This window comes from Choloepus didactylus, chromosome 4 (assembly GCF_015220235.1).
Source record: "Choloepus didactylus isolate mChoDid1 chromosome 4, mChoDid1.pri, whole genome shotgun sequence".
Classification (NCBI taxonomy): Eukaryota; Metazoa; Chordata; class Mammalia; order Pilosa; family Megalonychidae; genus Choloepus; species Choloepus didactylus.
In genome coordinates, this window is record NC_051310.1 from 59,761,196 (window position 1) to 59,775,109 (window position 13,914).

The following is a 13,914-nucleotide window of genomic DNA, read 5'->3' on the forward strand; positions in this document are numbered from 1 at the left end:
GAACCATCCTTGCATGCCTGGAATGAACCCCACTTGGTCATGGTGTATGATTTTTTTAATGTGTCTTTGGATTCGATTTGCAAGTATTTTGTTGAGGATTTTTGCATCTATATTCATTAGGGAGATTGGCCGGTAGTTTTCCTTTTTTGTAGCATCTTTGCCTGGTTTTGGTATTAGATTGATGTTAGCTTCATAAAATGAGTTAGGTAGTGTTCCATTTTTTTCAATGTTTTGAAAGAGTTTGAGTAAGATTGGTGTCAGTTCTTTCTGGAAAGTTTGGTAGAATTCCCCTGTGAAGCCATCTGGCCCTGGGCATTTATTTGTGGGAAGATTTTTGATGACTGATTGGATCTCTTTGCTTGTGATGGGTTGGTTGAGGTCTTCTATTTCTTCTCTGGTCAGTCTAGGTTGTTCATATGTTTCCAGGAAATTGTCCATTTCTTCTACATTATCCAGTTTGTTGCCATACAGTTGTTCAAAATATCCTCTTATAATTTTTTTAATTTCTTCAGGATCTGCAGTTATGTTACCTTTTTCATTCATTATTTTGTTTATATGGGTCTTCTCTCTTTTTGATTTTGTCAGTCTAGCTAGGGGCTTGTCAATCTTGTTGATCTTCTCAAAGAACCAACTTTTGGTGATATTTATCCTCTCTTTTGTTTTTTTGTTCTCTATGTCATTTATTTCTGCTTTAATCCTTGTTATTTCTTTTCTTGTACTTGGTTTAGGATTGGTTTGCTGTTCATTTTCTAGCTTCTTCAGTTGATCCATTAGTTCTTTGATTTTGGCTCTTTCTTCCTTTTTAATATATGCGTTTAGTGCTATAAATTTCCCCCTTAGCACTGCTTTTGCTGCATCCCATAGGTTTTGGTATGTTGTGTTCTCATTTTCATTCGTCTCTATATATTTAGCAATTTCTCTTGCTATTTCTTCTTTAACCCACTGATTGTTTAGGAGTGTGTTGTTTAACCTCCAGGTATTTGTGAATTTTCTAAGTCTCTGATGGTTATTGACTTCTAATTGTATTCCATTGTGGTCAGAGAATGTGCTTTGAATAATTTCAATCTTTTTAAATTTATTGAGGCTTGTTTTATGTCCCAGCATATGATCTATTCTGGAGAATGTTCCGTGAGCACTAGAAAAGTATGTGTATCCTGGTGATTTGGGATGTAATGTCCTGTAGATGTCTGTTAAATCTAATTCATTTATCAGATTGTTTAGGTTTTCAATTTCCTTATTGGTCTTCTGTCTGGTTGATCTATCTATAGGAGAGAGTGATGTGTTGAAGTCTCCCACAATTATTGTGGAAACATCAATTGCTTCCTTTAGTTTTGCCAATGTTTCTCTCATGTATTTTGTGGCACCTTGATTGGGTGCATAGACATTTACGATTGTTATTTCTTCTTGCTGAATTGCCCCTTTTATTAGTATGTAGTGGCCTTCTTTGTCTCTCAAAACATCCCTGCATTTGAAGTCTATTTTATCTGAGATTAATATTGCTACACCTGCTTTCTTTTGGCTGTAGCTTGCATGAAATATTTTTTTCCATCCTTTCACTTTCAGTTTCTTTGTGTCCCTGTGTCTAAGATGAGTCTCTTGTATGCAACATATTGATGGTTCATTTTTTTTGATCCATTCTGCGAATCTATATCTTTTAGTTGGGGAGTTTAATCCATTTACATTCAACGTTAAAACCGTGAAGGCATTTCTTGAATCGGCCATCTTATCCTTTGGATTATGTTTGCCATATTTTTCCCTCTCTCTATTAATATCCTTTATTGTACCCATACCGAATCTCTTTAGTACTGAACCTTTCTCCAAGTCTCTCTGTCCTGTCTTTGTTTCTCTGTCTGTAGGGCTCCCTTTAGTATCTCCAGTAGGGCAGGTCTCTTGTTAGCAAATTCTCTCAGCATTTCTTTGTCTGTGAAAAATTTAAGCTCTCCCTCAAATTTGAAGGAGAGCTTTGCTGGATAAAGTATTCTTGGCTGGAAATTCCTCTCACTCAGAATTTTAAATATATCGTGCCACTGCCTTCTCGCCTCCATGGTGGCTGCTGAGTAGTCACTACTTAGTCTTATGCTGTTTCCTTTGTATGTGGTGAATTGCTTTTCTCTTGCTGCTTTCAGAACTTGCTCCTTCTCTTCTATGTTTGACAGTGTGATCAGTATATGTCTCGGAGTGGGTTTTTTTGGATTTATTCTATTTGGAGTTCGCTGAGCATTTATGATTTGTGTATTTATGTTGTTTAGAAGATTTGGGAAGTTTTCCCCAACAATTTCTTTGAATACTCTTCCTAGACCTTTACCCTTTTCTTCCCCTTCTGGGACACCAATGAGTCTTATATTCGGACGTTTCATATTATCTATCATATCCCTGAGGTCCATTTCGAGTTTTTCAATTTTTTTCCCCATTCTTTCTTTTATGCTTTCATTTTCCATTCTGTCATCTTCCAGGTCACTGATTCGTTGTTCAACTTCCTCTAGTCTTGTACTATGAGTGTCCAGAATCTTTTTAATTTGGTCAACAGTTTCTTTAATTTCCATAAGATCATCCATTTTTTTATTTAGTCTTGCAATGTCTTCTTTATGCTCTTCTAGGGTCTTCTTGATTTCCTTCATATCCCGTACTAGGGTCTCATTGTTCATCTTTAGTTCTTTGAGTAGCTGCTCTAGGTGGTGTGTCTCTTCTGTTCTTTTGATTTGGGTGCTTGGGCTTGGGTTATCCATATCGTCTGGTTTTTTCATATGCTTTATAATTTTCTGTTGTTTTTGGCCTCGTGGCATTTGCTGAACTTGATAGGGTTCTTTTAGGGTTTGTAGACCAGTTGAAGTCCTTATCTCTAATTTATCAGATCTACAGCTTCGTGGAGTACACTTTCTCTAACTAACCAGCAGGTGGCGTCCACGAGCCACCTGTTCTCCACAAGCCAGATCTCCCCTGCTTAGCCTTTTTGGTGAGTGGGGGAGTGAGTCTTGTGGGGCCCAATTGGTGTACCAAGCTTGCGTGTGTAGTTGGTGTTGCCTGCCCTGTATGTGGGGCGTGTTTCTGGGCAGTCGGGGAGGGGGGGGTGGCCCTAACAATCAAATCTCCCTGATGATCCTAGAGTTTTAAAGCTGCTGCAATAGTCTAATCCTTCAGTTCAGTCCTGCCACAGTTTGTCTCTGCCACTGACCCACAAGTCCTTGGTATTGGCGTATGGCTCCTGAGACTTGCAAGTGGGCCCCTCTTCCAGGCTGTGCACCCCGGGTCCTCTGTTGAGGGATGACTGTGCTATGTCACAGGTGAGTGCCGTCCCCCCAGGGCAGTTCTGGGCTGCTGGGCTGTGTAGGGAGGCTCCCAGTCTGCTCAAATGATGGCTGAATGGGGCTTTGTTAATTCACACTGCTCCACCTTCCCAGCTCTGGGACCTTCAGCTGAGGTTGCAGGGAAGGCTAATGTCCACGCCCAGTTTTGTGGTGTGTGCCTGTTATTTGAAGCACTTCCGTCACACTGGGTTGTCTGGGGCAGCTCTGGGCTATGGGGCTGGCGATGGGCAGGAGTGTTTCCTGTCCACCAGGATGGTGGCTGTGAGCGGACACCCCCCTTTTCTTGGGAAGTTGTGTTGTTTAGTGAATTTTCTCAGCCACTGGAATATTGCCTTTTGTCTCAGAGCTCTCTTAGTTATGCTCTTGACTTGACGTGCCCAAATTTCAATTCTTTGAAGCTTTCTGTATTGAGCTTCTTAGAGTAATTGTTTTAGAAAAAGCAAAAAGGATTTAAAAAAAAAAAAAAACGGCCCTCCTCAGAGATCTAATGGGTTATTGAAATGCTAATAGACAAAGCAACCAGGGCCATTAAGGAAAGGTGCACAGGGCAGAGAGATCAGCTTTGCTTCGGGATTTGCATATGCGCCTCAAGGCCTGATCTCCGTCCTTCCCCTTTCTGTGTTCACCAGAACTCGAAAAATCCTCTGCTTTTATTTTGGAGTTTTTCGTGTTGTTTTTTTTCTATGTCTGTCTCCTCTCTGCTGGGCTGGCTGCTCTCAGAGTCTCTGGTGTCTGGTCTCAGTCTATCTATGGTTGGAGTTTGAATCAGTAGAATGAGTTTCCGATAAGAGCAGCCACTGCAATTCTCCCTTCTCCTTCCCGGGGCTGACAGCCCCTCCTCCCCCTGGACTGAGCCTGGCAGGGAGGGGCGCGGGTCCCCTGGCCGCAAAAACTTACAGATTTCGCTGATCTCAGCAGTTCCACGTTTTCATGAGTGTTGTATGAAGTATGCCCAAAGACAGATTGCTCTGTGGTGTCCAGTCTACGCAGTTCCTGGCTTTTTACCTACTTTCCTGGAGGAGTAACTAAAACATACAGCTCACCAGTCTGCCATCTTGCCCCGCCCTCATAAACCCCCTTTTATAAAAGCCTATCCATCTCTGGTGTTTTGCATTCTGGCAGCATTAGCAAACTAGAACAACTACTGTACTGGTATGTTTTCTCTTCATTGGAAACTTAATACTGAAGTACCAGTGTATTTGGTTACTTTTTAGGAATAATTATTTTTTCTGCTATTTATTTTAGGTTGCTTAATATTCAGTCCATGTTAAAAGTAACTCACTTGAGTATGGTTCACCTTGATTGATTAAACTCTTTTGTATTATGATTTATTCTTGTGGCTCTTGCTCACTATAAGAGCAAGAGAATTAAAGCTAAGAAAGATAATGAAATTCCTGTTGCTACCAAAATAAATTCTTTTTAAGAGTACCAAGTAACATAAAGGGTGTGCCACCTATTGAAAAAGGACAGGGATACAAGATAGGCAGAGCACAAGTTTTTTGTTTTTTTTTTTTTTTTGTTTTTTTTAAAGGAAAAAGAGCTAATTTTGCTGAACACTGACAGACTTTCTAAGTTTTTTTTATTTAGTAACAACTATCTTGCTTCTCTTTTATAATTCAGCTCTTAAAACACTGCTTCAATGTAGTAATTAAATGAGGTTTTAGTTGCATTTTCTTTTTCCATTTTGATAGGAAAACGTAGGGTAATTCTGTGTTTAACTTTCACTGTGTTTTGCCTTTTCTCTGATGTCATATAAATAGACTCATACAGTATATGGTCTTTCGTGTATGCCTTTTTTCATTTACCATAATGCTTCTGACGTTCTGTTATTGCATGGATCAGTAGTTAAAATTACATTTTATTGTAGAGTTGTATTCTGTTTGGATATACTACAGTTTGTTTATCCATTCACCACTTGGAGGGCATTTGGTTCTTTCTAGATTTTTTACTATTATGAATAAAGCTTTTGTGATCATTCACTTAAAGATTTTTGTGTGAACATAGTTTTCATTTCTCATGGGTTAATTACCTATAAGTAAGATTGCTGGGTCATGTAGTATGTGGTAAGTGGATGTTTTAACTTTGTAAGAAATAGCCAAATTGTTTAAGTGGCTCTACCATTTTTCATTTTGACCAGCAGTTATTTGAAGGTTCTTGTTGTTCTATGCCTTTGCAACCATTTTTTTAGTTTTAGCTATTTTAGTGAATATACAGGTGCATCTCCTTGTGGTTTCAATTTGCATTGCCCTAATGAATAATGAGGTCAAGCATCTTTTCATGTGCTTAATTGCCACCCATGTATCTTTTTGGGCCAAGTGTCTGTTCTAACCCTTTGTTCATTAAAAAAAAATTTATAGTGGTAACATGTGTATAACAAAAATTTGCTGTTTTAGCCATTTTTAAGTGTACAGTTCAGTTGCATGAATTATCTTTACAATAGTTGCTACCACCCACCGCCATACATCACCGAAACTTTTTCGTCAGTCCAAACAGAAACGCTGTATCCCTTAAGCAAAAACTCCTCATTCCCTAACCCCCATCCCCACCAACTCCTATAATCTACTTTCTGTCTCTGAATTTGCTTATTCTAGATATTTCACATGATGGGTTCATATAACATTTGTCCTTTTGGATCTGGCTTCTTTCAATTAACATAATGTGTTCAGGTTTCATCCATGTTGTCGCATGTATCATTCATTCCTGAACTTCATTCCTTTTTAAGGCTGAATAATATTCCATTGCATGTATGTATCACATTTTGTTTCTCCATCCAGTTGTTGATGGAGACTTGGATTGTTCCTATTTTGTAGCAGTTGTGAATAATGCTGTTATGAACATTTGTGAACAAGTTTTTGTGTGGACTATGCTTTTCTTTCTCTCAGGTATATATGTATATAACGGTTAGGAGTGGAATGGCTAGGTCGTAGGGTAATCCATGTTTAACTTTTTGAGAAAACTTCAAATTGCTTTCACAGGTGCTGCACCATTTTTTTTTTACGTTTGCACAAGCAGTGCGTGAGGATTTCATTTCTCCAGAACCTTGTTAAACATGTTCTTTTCTTTCTTTCTTTCCTTCTTTTAAAAAAAAATAGCCATTCTAGTGGGTATAAAGTGATATCTCATTGTGGTTTTGAATTACATTTCCCTAATGGATAATGATGTCAACCATCTTTCATGTGTTTATTGGACATTTATATATCTTTTTTGGGAAAATGTCTTTTCAAGTCTTTTGCCCATTTAATTGGTTTATTTGTCTTTTTGTTGTTGAGTTGTATGATTTCTTTATATATTCTGGATATTAAAAACCTTTATCAGATACATGGTTTCCAAATATTTTCTTCCATTCTGTAAGTTGTGTTTTCACTTTTTCACAATGTCCTGATGCACAAGAGTTTTTAATTTTGATGAAGTCCCTTTTATTTACTTTTTCTTTTGTTGCTTGTGCTTTTGGTGTAAAGCCTAATACAAGGTCTTGAAGATGTTTCCCTATGTTTTCTTCTGGGAGTTTTATAGTTCTTATATTTAGGTCATTGATCCATTTGTAATTAATTTTTTTTCTGTTTCAAATTATTTCTTAAAAGGCTTCCATTTCCTGAATTACATTCTAAAAGTGAAAATAGCAGTGTATTAGTCAGGGTTCTTTAGGGAAACAGAACCAACAGGAGATAACTGTAAATATGAGATTTTATAAAAGTGTCTCTTGCAACTGTGGGGATATATGAGTCAAATTCCATAGGGCAAGATGCACAAGTCCAAATTCTGTAGGGCAGACCATGAGCTGGCAACTCCAGTGAAAGTCTTGGATGAACTCCCCAGGAGAGGCTGGTTGGCTGAAGTAAAAAAGGGAATGTTCCCTATTCTCCCTTAAAAGTCTCCAGTGATTGGATTCTCTCTTTGGGGAAGACACTCCCTTAGTTGATCATAGATGTAATCAGTCACAGATGTAATCAGTTAACTGATTTAATAAATCAGCTGTCTGGTTTATTAACCAGCACAAAATGCCCTTGCAGTAACGGTTAAGCCAGTGCTTGCTTGACCAGACAACTGGGCACCATCACCTGACTAAGTTGACACATGAACCTAACCATAGCAGGCAGTGTTTAAGAGCCTACTTCCTGTAGTATAGCTGCATGGATTTGAAAATACAGCCTTCTGATTTTAATGCCATTCTTCTACAGTTGCCACTTGGTCTTCTTTAACTTTAAAATAACTTCATGAATATCCATTTCCAGCCTTCATTATGGAAGAAGTGGGCTCACGTGTTACTCAAAAAGATTCTAATTTAATTCCAGTAACTTTGGAATTTGAAATAGAGGTAGGATAGGCCGATGATTTTAGCAGCTAGACATATCATCTGTTAGATCAGTAACTAACTTCAAAGGAATATGGTGATACTGTTAGCCATTAAAACAGCAGACATGCTTATATGAGGAAAAAGAAAATTCTTATGGCGAGCCAGAAATAAAGTTCTAAAATGAGAATTCACTATATATATATATATATATAATATAATTTATATATCAAGTCCTTTTTTCCGAATTTGGCAGTCTGTAAGTGTAAATCATAAATACATAGAAATAACTAAGTTTTCTATTAAATCTAGCAGGTGGCCTCTGCTTAACAATCTCATTTTCTCTAAATAATAGAGCTGACAAAAAAGAATCTTACTTCTTTGTATGTTTGTTTGAATGGATTCTTTTCAACATGTCTGAACAATTTCAGCAATAATGATGAAGTTCTGTAATTAGTGAACATGTATCACAAGGAATCAGGTTAACAACTTCTGCTTCATCCTTGAAAACACTGTATTTTCCACCACATCGGTAACTCAGTGAAAAAGAACAATCATCTTCATCCCAGGACAGTTCTCTAAGATACATTTACACATCTACCTGTCCCAAAGTTCTTAGATCATCTTCATGCCACTGCAGTTCTGTTTTTTTGTTGTTGTTGTTTTGTGTTTTTTTTTTTGGTCTCTTCATTCCCTAGAATTTTCCATGCCTGGTCAATTTCGATGAACTTCTGTATACATTCCTCTACTGCTCCTGCTGGCACATCTGCACTTTGTCTGGATGATACATTGACAGGAGTTTTAGGTACTTTTGTTTTAGGTCTGACATGCTTCCAGACAGGTTTGCCCCCAGAATGCTGTATCAGCCCATTCTTGATATCTGTTCATATGTCATCATCCATTGAACAGGAAGTGGGCCTTCTCAGATCAGCTAACTTCACTCATCCTGCCTGCCTTTGGCAGAACCTGTAATTTATTTTTGTATATGATGAGAGGTGAGGGTCCACTTTTATTCTTTTGCATGTGAATATACAGTTTTTCCAGGACCATTTGTTGAAGAGACTGTTCTCTCCCCATAGAGTAGACTTAACACCCTTGTCAAAAATCAATTGGCCAAAGGGAAGAGATATCTATTTGGTACAGGATCTAAATTTTCTAAACGGTACAACTCTACAGTCGATTTGTTCAAACACCACAATTGCATGGAACTTTAAATAGGAAGTGAGATATGGTAGGTTAGTATAGGCTGGAGTGAAATAGCGACACATCCCAGAGTAATTTGGGCAGATAATAAAAAATATATTTACAGCCTCCCCCTCCCCAGCCCCGAGGATCTGGGGGAAGGTGCGGATGTGTTGGACATCCTCACCTGGACTGGTTGTTGATGTTGTCACAAACATTGGGACTGGTGGTTTGATGTACTGAGCCCTCGATCATGGGACTTGCCCTTATGAAGCTCATTACTGCAAAGGAGAGTCTAAACTTGCATATAATTGTGCCTAAGAGTCTCCCCCTGAGTACCTCTTTGTTGCTCAGATGTGGCCCTCTCTCTCTCTCCTGAGCCATCTCTGCAGGTGAACTTGCTGCCCTCCCCCCATACATGGGACCCGACTTCCAGGGTTGTGAATCTCCCTGGCAATGCAGAGTATGACTCCCGGGGATGAATCTGGACCCGGCATTATGGGATTGAGAATATCTTCTTGACCAAAAGGGGGATGCAAAATGAGACAAAATAGTTTCAGTGGCTGAGAGATTTCAAATGGAGTCGAGAGGTCACTCTGGTGGACATTCTTATGCACTATATAGATAACACCTCTTAGGTTTTAATGTATTGGAGTAGCTAGAAGTAAATATCTGAAATTACCAAACTTCAACCCAGCAGTCTGGACTCCTGAAGACAATTATATAATGATGTAGATTACAAGGGGTGACAGTGTGATTGTGAAGACCTTGTGGATCACACCCCCTTTATCTAGTGTACGGATGAGTAGAAAAATGGGGATAAAAACTAAAGAACAAATGGGGTGGGATGGGGGGATGATTTGGGTGTTCTTTTTTCACTTTTATTTTTTATTCTTGTTCTGGTTCTTTCTGATATATGGAAAATGTTCAGAGATAGATTGTGGTGATGAACGCATAACTATGTTATCATACTGTGGACAGTGGATTGTATACCATGGATGATTGTATGGTGTGTGAATGTATTTCAATAAAACTGAATTTAATTTAAAAAAAATAAAATGAAAAAAAATTCTATTAATAGTTTTCGAATTCTTCTATTACTTGTCTCATGTTTTTTAAATATAAAATAATAGCATTTGCAAATTAAAAAAAAAATAGTGGCTCAATTTAGTGGGTCAAGCTCTTGATCTGGGGGCTTTCCCTTATGAGGCTAATTGCTGCAAGGAAGAGGCTAAGCCCAGGAGTCCCCCTCAGAGCCTCTTTGTTGTCAGATGTTCCCAGACCCATCCTTTTTAAGCCCACTTGGCAGGTGAACTCACTACCCTCCCCGCTACATGAGACATGACACTCTGGGGTGTAAATCCCCCCTGGCAACATGGAAATGACTCCTGGGGATGAGCCTGGACCCAGCACTATGGGATTGAGAGTGTCTTCTTTACCAAAAGGGGGAAGAGAGATGAAACAAAGGAAGGTTCCAGTGGCTGAGAGATTTCAAATGGAGTTGAGAGGTCACTCTGGAGGGTATTGTTATGTGCTATATAGATACCACTTTTTAGTTTTTAGCATGTTGGAACCGCTAGAGGGAAATACCTGAAGCTGTCGAACTGCAACCCAGTTACCTTGATTCTTGAAGATGATTGTATAACTATGTAGCTTGCACAGTGTGATTGTGTGATTGTGAAAAACTTGTGGTTCTCACTCCCTTTATCCAGTGTACGGACGTAGAGTGGAAAAATGGGGACAAAAATTAGATAATATGGTGGGATGGAGGGGATGGAAAGATTCAGCTGTTCTTTTTTGCCTTTATTTTTATTTTGGAGTAAGGCAAAGGTTTAAAAATTGATTCTGGTGATGAATGCACAAATATATGGTGGTGCTGTGAATAATTGATTATACACAGTGGATGACTGTAGGGTATGTGAATATATCTCAAACTGTATTAAAAGCAAGTAAGTGAACAATGGAGGGGAGGAGGGGAATGGGATGTTTTGGATGACGTTTTTTATTTTAATCTTTATTTTATTTTTTAGAGTAAAGTGTTCAAAGATTGATTTTGGTGATGAATCTATAGGATGATACTGTGAACAATTGATAGTACGCGTTGAATGATTGTATGTCATGTGATTATATCTTAATAAAACTGCATTAAAAAAGAAAAAAAAATCAATTGGCCATCGAAGTGAAGGTTTATTTCTGAACTCTTTATTTGATTCCACTGGTCTTTGTGTCTCTTTGTGCCAGTACCACGCTGTTTTGATTGTTGTTGCTTTCTTATTAGTTGTAAAATTGGGAAGTATGAGCCCTCCAACTTTTTTCTTCTTTTTCAAGATAGTTTTAACTATTCAGGGCCACTTAGCCTTCCATATGAATTGATGTTTGGCTTTTCCTTCTCTGCAAAGAAGGCTGTTGATATTTTGAATGGGATTGTGTTGAATCTGTAGATTGATTTGGGTAAAATTGACATCTTAATATTTATAGTTTTCCAATTCATGAACATGGACTGTCCTTCCATTTATGTATATCTTCTTTTATTTCAGCAATATTTTGTAAATCTGTGTATAAGAGTTCTTTACATCCTTGGTTAAATTTATTCCGAGATATTTGATTCTTTTAGTTGCTATTGTAAATGGAATTATTTTCTTGATTTCGTCTTCAGATTTTGAGTGTCTTTATCAAGGAGGGGAGCTGAATTTTGTCACATGCCTTTCTGTGTTAATCAAGATGATCATGTAGTTTTCCTCCCTTATTTCTATTAATATGTATTATGCTGATTGATTTTCTTAGTTGAAACACCCTTATGTTTCTGGGATATATCTCATTTGATCATGGTGTAGAATTCGTTTAAGAGCTGTTGGATACAGTTTTCCAGTATTTTCTTGAGAATTTTTGCATCTATATTCATAAGGGATATTGGTCTGCAATTTTCTTTTCCTGCAATATCTCTATTTGACTTTGGTATTAGGGTGATGCTGGCCTTATAGAATGAGTTAGGAAATGTTCCCTCCTTTTCAGATTTTTTGGAAGAGTTTGAGCAGGATTTGTGTTAATTCTTCTTGTAATGATTTGTAGATTTCTCCTGTGAAACCATTTGGTCCTGGGCTTTTCTCTGTTTCGAGGTTTTTTATTACAATTCAGTCTCTTTATTTAGTTATTATTCTGTTGAGATCCTCTATTTCTTCTTGAGTTAGTTCAGGTAGTTTGTGTGCTTCTAGGAATTTGTCCATTTCATCTAGGTTTGCTAATTTGTTGTTCATAGTGTCCTGTTATAATTCTTTTTATTTCTGTGGTGTCAGTAGTAATGTCCCCTCTTTCATTTATGATTGTAGTCATTTGTGTCCTCTCCCTTTTTTCTTTGCCAGTCTAGCTAAAGGTTTGTCGGTTTTATTGATGTTTTCAAGGAACCGTCTTTTAGTTTTGTTGTTTTTATTTTTTCATTGTCTGTTTCATTTATATCCTCTCAATGTTTCTTTCTTTCTGCTCACTTTGGGTTTAGTTTGCTCTTTTTCTAGTTCCTCCAGGTGTGAGATTAGGTCACTGATTTGAGATATTTCTTCTTTTTAAAATTAATTTATTATTTTTAAATTATTGAAGTTGTAGGTATACAGAAAAATCATTCAGAAAAGTACAGAATTTCCAAATGCCCCTCCTCAAACACTTTTCTCTATTATTAACACTTTACATTAGTACAGTACAGTTTTGGTTTGCTAAAGCTGCCAGAATGCAGAACAGCAGAAATGGATTGCCTTTTACAAGGGGGGGTTATTAATTCACAAGTTTACAGTTCTAAGGCTATGAAAACGTCCCAGTTAAGGCATCAACAGGAGGATACCTTCTCTGAAGAAAGGCCAGTGTCATTTGTGGTTCCTCTGTCAAATAGGAAGGCACATGGCTGGAGGCTGCTGGTCCTTCTTTCCCAGGTTTAGCTTCTGGTTTCTGTGGCTTTCTCCAAAATGTCTGTGAGCTTCTGTCTTAGCTTCTCTGAGCTCTCTCCAAAATGTATTTACCTTTCATCCTCTCATAGAGGACTCCTGCAAGGGAACTAAGATCCACCTTGAATGGACGGGGTCACATCTCCATGGAAACAACCTACTCAAAAAGTCCCACCGACAATAGGTTGCACCCCCAAAATTGGATTAAAAGAACATAGTCTTTTCTGGGGTACATAAGAGATCCAAATCAGTACATGCCATCCTATGGCCCCCAAAATGACATGTTCTTTTCATATGCACAATACATTCATTTTGTCAAATAACAGAAAAGCCTTAAATAATTTCAGTACAATATTAAGTACAAAGTCTTATCAAAATCAGTTACAGGTGTGGTTTGTCCTAAGACAAAATTCTCCTCTGGTTGTAGACCTGTGAAACTTAGAACAAGTTATCTGCTTCCAGTTTTCAAAAGAGGGACAGTCATAGGATAAATGTCCTCATTGCCACAGGGAGAAATTGGAAAGAAAACAGGTCACGGGACCCAGACAGTCCTAAAACCTGCAAGGCAAACTCCATTAGATTTCAAAGTCTAAAAGTCATCTACAGAAAGATGTTTTATCCTTGGGGCTTGAGAGAGCAGCAGCCCCACCCTTCCCAAGGACTTGCATGGTGGCCCTGTTCTCTTCAAACACTGGGGTGATCTCTTCAACATATCCAAGTACTGGGGAGACCACCTTGTTCTTGGCCTCACCCTCCTCAAGCATCTGGGTGGCACCTGGACTTTTCTGCCATCTCTGGGCACATGCTCAACCCCCTTAGAACAGTGGGGTGGTGGCCAAGCCCTCCCTAATCCCCAGGGTATGTGCTCCACCCTCTTTGAACTCTGAGACAAACTTATCCTCTCCACATGCATAGGTGGGTCCACTCTCTTGGCCTGAGGTGTCTTAGCTCCAGACCTTGGCTTCCACAGTTCTGCCTTTGACGTAATTTTTCCTTCAATTTGTTCCTTTTAGTCCAGACTGGCAAATGGTTCTGTTTATAAAGATCTTGTAAAAAAATTTGTTGGCTTGGCATGCAGCATACAGGGTTCAAAACTGTCAGACAGTAGGAATTTCCACAAATCCTTTCTGGATGGCTGCATTTCTAATCCTGTCTTGTCCTGTGTTCTAGTTTGCTAATGCTGCCAGAATGCAAAACACCAGAAATG

General features: G+C 38.4%; 1 protein-coding gene and 1 pseudogene across 4 annotated transcripts in view; one reads left to right on the top strand and one right to left on the bottom strand.

Moving 5' to 3' along the window:
- The window catches only part of FERMT2 (fermitin family member 2), a 129,788-nt gene that overhangs the window by 56,784 nt on the left and 59,090 nt on the right, over positions 1 to 13,914 (top strand). The gene's annotated exons all lie outside the window — the stretch shown is intronic.
- LOC119531446 lies at positions 8,024 to 8,494 on the bottom strand (annotated as a pseudogene).